The 4,467-nt window shown below is 38.4% G+C and overlaps 1 protein-coding gene across 1 annotated transcript in view; it reads right to left on the bottom strand.

Moving 5' to 3' along the window:
* Positions 1–2,016: 2,016 nt before the first annotated feature.
* LOC112070359 (guanine nucleotide-binding protein subunit beta-5a) overlaps positions 2,017–4,467 on the bottom strand; it is a 27,322-nt gene continuing 24,871 nt past the window's right edge. Inside the window, exon 13 of the mRNA XM_070438937.1 lies at positions 2,017–3,130. The gene's annotated coding sequence lies outside the window, so the exon portion shown is untranslated. The remainder of the gene's footprint in view (positions 3,131–4,467) is intronic.

The raw sequence follows: 4,467 nt of genomic DNA, 5'->3' as shown, positions 1-4,467 counted from the left end.
TCAAAACCATGTTTTTGATGCCACTCCATTGYCTCCATTCCAGCCATTATTATGAGCTGTCCTCGCTAGCGAACAAATTGCTGATTTGATCTACAGCTATAAACTCGGGTGCAGCGCAAATGTCAAATTGTAGGGAGAGAGGTTTGACCTTAATATGCAGCTCCCAACACAATGTGGTGATCAAGAATATGAACAMTTAAGTTTACAACTTCTCCAGCAATTGGACATCAAGCAACAATTACTAGCAMAGGCCTACTGGTCTTTTTGGTATGTAAACATTGCTTGAAATTGATKATTTACTTATAAAGCTTGCATTTGGAATTTATTGTTCAAATTAATTATTACATAAACAAAATGTGTTGTCGARAAAAMAATGAAAATGGCTGTCTGGTACCCACAATAAATACCAAAATATTTTGTGACAGTGTGACTATAAGGTTAAATCGGCAACAAAGAATGGTTCTGAGATATTGAGCATCACAGTTTTCACATCCAGATCTGTTTTGTAGTGAATTCTTTCTTTCATAACCCATAATCAAAAGGGTACCTAAAACACAAAATGTCAGTCTGCGTTTCAATCATAATGTTCTGACACCTTCTGAACATGTTCAGTTTTTAAGAAGACTGAAGAGGGAGAATAATCTGCTTCTGGTTGGGTAGAAACTGTATTATATTAGGACTTTAGTTTGTATGCATGTGTATCTACCAGGGGCTAGACTGACTGTCATGCATCAGCTTGACCGTTTAAAGACTAGAGGAGAGAAGTACTCAAGAGTCAGGGTTGTTTTCAGAAGGACCAGCAGCTGATCTGTTATTTGAACCTCTATTTAACTTGGCAAGTCAGTTAAGAACAATTCTTATTTACAATGACAGCCTACTCCGGCCAAACCCGGACGCCACCCTACGGGATTCCAATCACAGCCAGATGTGATACAGCCTGGATTTGAACCAGGTACTGCAGTGACATCTCTTGCACTGAGATGCAGGTGGTCTTAGACCCACTGCGCCCAACTTGGGAGTTTATGATTAGGCACAAATAATTTGAATACATTTTTGAATACGTATACATGCTAGAATAACACTATTTTACCAATAGATAGTCAGAACACATCATCAAATACATTAAAWGTATTACGTCCATCAGACAAATTACTGTCATCGCTGAACAACGATGTGACAACATTATTTAGGCTACTTAAACATTTCTGACAGTGTTTTTTTGTTGTTGTTGCTTGCTTTACATTATTGCTGGCTAGACTAGCCTAGACCAGTYTTTCTCAAACTTGGTCCTGGGGCCCCACCTGGGTGCACATTTAYGTTTTTTGCCCTAGCACTACACAGCTGATTCAAATAACCAACTGTGTAACTTGCACCCAGTGGGGGGGGGCCCAGGTCCGAGTTTGGGAAACCCTAGCCTAGACCATACTTAGAGGGAGTTAGCAAAGACATGTGTTCTGATTGGTCCGTCTGTATTTGTTCAGGCTTGTGATTGGATTGCAGATATAACCTTATAGCACCAAGTTCTAATGGGTTATTGGTGATAGACCGTTCTAGTTTTTCATTTTTTCCCCCACTTAATATTAACTTTTTCAAAATTCTTACTTCACAGATATATGAAGAATCATTTAAAGATCTATTATATGTGACTAACTCCTTTTTGACAAATATGTCAGAACCTTATAGTTCCAAGGTCGCAATTTGTAGTTTACAAGTCATTGCATGTATAGATTTTTTTAAACTTAAGACTTGTGAATCGACTCGACTTGCTCTTAGAATGTACAACGTGGACTTGACCCATTCTACTTGGGACTTGCTTGTGTCTCCTATAATAGTTATAATAGTGACTTGGTCCCACCTCTGGTAAATATGAAAATATATTACAAAATAAATCCAATCATCATTGTCATATTGAGATATGTAAAACATATTTTTGCTTTGAATTTTTTATAAGTTTACTTCAAATCACAGATAAATTCCAAATATGGCAACCACAACAGCAGAAATAAACACAAAATCGATAGTCCAAATTAATTTTATTACTTTTGTGTAGTGTAGGTGAACAGTTTATGGTATCATGTAAACTTTGTATATACACTAAACTACAATATAATAATTACAATAAATTATCAAATTACGATCATCAGTATAATTGCATGAACAGGAATAGATAAGTCTAAGAATTTAAATAAGTAGGTATTCACAAAAGGTTGTATATTCATGTTAGCTAGATATTATCTAGTGTTTGTCATGTGAACATCTCGAGCAGTACGTGAATTCCACAGGTGGAATGGAACTGGAATGGAAAATGTGGCATTGACCAAGATGATTGGTCCTGGCATCGACCAAGATGATTGGTCCTGGCATCGACCGAGATGATTGGTCCTGGCATCGACCAAGATGATTGGTCCTGGCATCGACCGAGATGATTGGTCCTGGCATCGACCGAGATGATTGGTCCTGGCATCGACCAAGAGGATTGGTCCTGGCATCGACCAAGAGGATTGGTCCTGGCATCGACCAAGATGACTAGTGACTCGAGGGTTGGTTCCAAATGTATGAACTGTTTTTCATCATATCTCAAATCTAAACATTGCATCATACGACATCTTATACATTAGGTTATTGAAGACATTCTTCCTCTAACTCTTTTACTCTCTGTATATTCACCACTAGATTCATTTCAAACTTTGTTATTCATCACCATCTACTTCACACGAGTTCTCTTTAGACCACCTGCTTTAAACTAGAGTAGCTATATCATCATTCTGTGTGTGATTATGAATTTCATTAAAGATATATTGACCTTGCGTGATCTAAAATACTTAACGTGATACGTTATTAAAGCTCGTAATAAAAGTGTATCTTTAGCGGGGTTTTTTTGTTTGTTGATAATGACTGTTAACTTGTCAAAGACCACGGTTCAAARGTACCCTGACACACCACTACAGTAAGACTGAGTGTTTACAATGCCTGCCCTTTACCACGGTGTATATATATATGTTCAACTGAATCTGAACCTATGACTGTATTCAAGCAGAGTGGAACACGTCTGTCTCCGGCTCCATCTATCTACCACTGAATTCACTTGGTCAGTTTTTCCTCTTCTGTGTCGTTTTCCTTAAGCCCAGATCTGAAATTTAAAAAAAATTAATAAATAGAGAGAAACATAAACATACTTCACCGTAAAAAAGAGACCATGATGCTGTTCTATAGAAAAAGAAAATGGAGAGGGTGGGCACCAGGGAAAACCCAGATGGATAGAAGAAGAATAGAATTATAAGATAGATAGGATAGGATCAATAGATAAGATAGGATCAATAGATAGGATAGGATCAATAGATAAGATAGATAGGATAGGATCAATAGATAGGATAGGATCAATAGATAGGATAGACTGGATGGATAGATAGGAGTAGGCAATACTAATAATTTGTCTTTTGGGAATATAACCCAGGTGATAGAGAGAGAAGGAGAGAGAGATTGCTGGTTAGTGACATGGATCACTAAAGTGTAGACTGGTTAGTGACATGGAACCTAAAGTGTAGACTGGTTAGTGACACTTGGACCATGGCTAAAGTGTAGACTGGTTAGTGACATGGACCATAAAGTGTAGACTGGTTAGTGACATGGAGCACTAAAGTGTAGACTGGTTAGTGACATGGACCACTAAAGGGTAGACTGGTTAGTGACATGGACCACTAAAGGGTAAACTGGTTAGTGACATGGACCATAAAGTGTAGACTGTTTAGTGACATGGAATCACTAAGTGTAGACTGGTTAGTGACATGGACTCACTAAATGTAGACTGGTTAGTGACATGGAACACTAAAGGTGTAGACTGGTAGTGACATGGATCACTAAGGTTAGACTGGTTAGTGACATGGATCACTAAAGTGTAGACTGGTTAGTGACATGGACACATGGTAAAGTGTAGACTGGTTAGTGCATGGACTAAAGGGTAACTGTTAGTGACATGGACCACTAAAGTGTAGACTGGTTAGTGCATGGAACACTAAAGTGTAGATGGTTAGTGACATGGAATCCAAAGTGTAGACTGGTTATGTGCATGGAACACTAAGTGTAGACTGGTTAGTGACATGGATCACTAAAGGGTAGACTGGTTAGTGACATGGACCATAAGTGTAGACTGGTTTAGTGACATGGATCACTAAAGTGTAGAGGTTAGTGACATGGAACACTAAGGTGTAGACTGGTTAGTGACATGGATCACTAAAGGTAGTGACTGGTTAGTGACATGGACACTAAAGTGTAGACTGGTAGTGACATGGACACTAAGTGTAGACTGGTTAGTGTCATGAGAACACTAAACTGTGAGACTGGTTATGTATGAACCACTAAAGTGTTAGACTAGTTAGTGACATGGACCACTAAAGGTAGACTGGTTAGTGACATGGACCACTAAATGTAGGACTGGTTAGTGACATGGACCACTAAAGGGGTAGAACG

Source organism: Salvelinus sp. IW2-2015, unplaced genomic scaffold (genome assembly GCF_002910315.2).
Source record: "Salvelinus sp. IW2-2015 unplaced genomic scaffold, ASM291031v2 Un_scaffold1303, whole genome shotgun sequence".
NCBI lineage: Eukaryota > Metazoa > Chordata > Actinopteri > Salmoniformes > Salmonidae > Salvelinus > Salvelinus sp. IW2-2015.
Note: the sequence above shows the minus strand (reverse complement) of the source record. Positions and strands in the feature narration are given on the sequence as shown.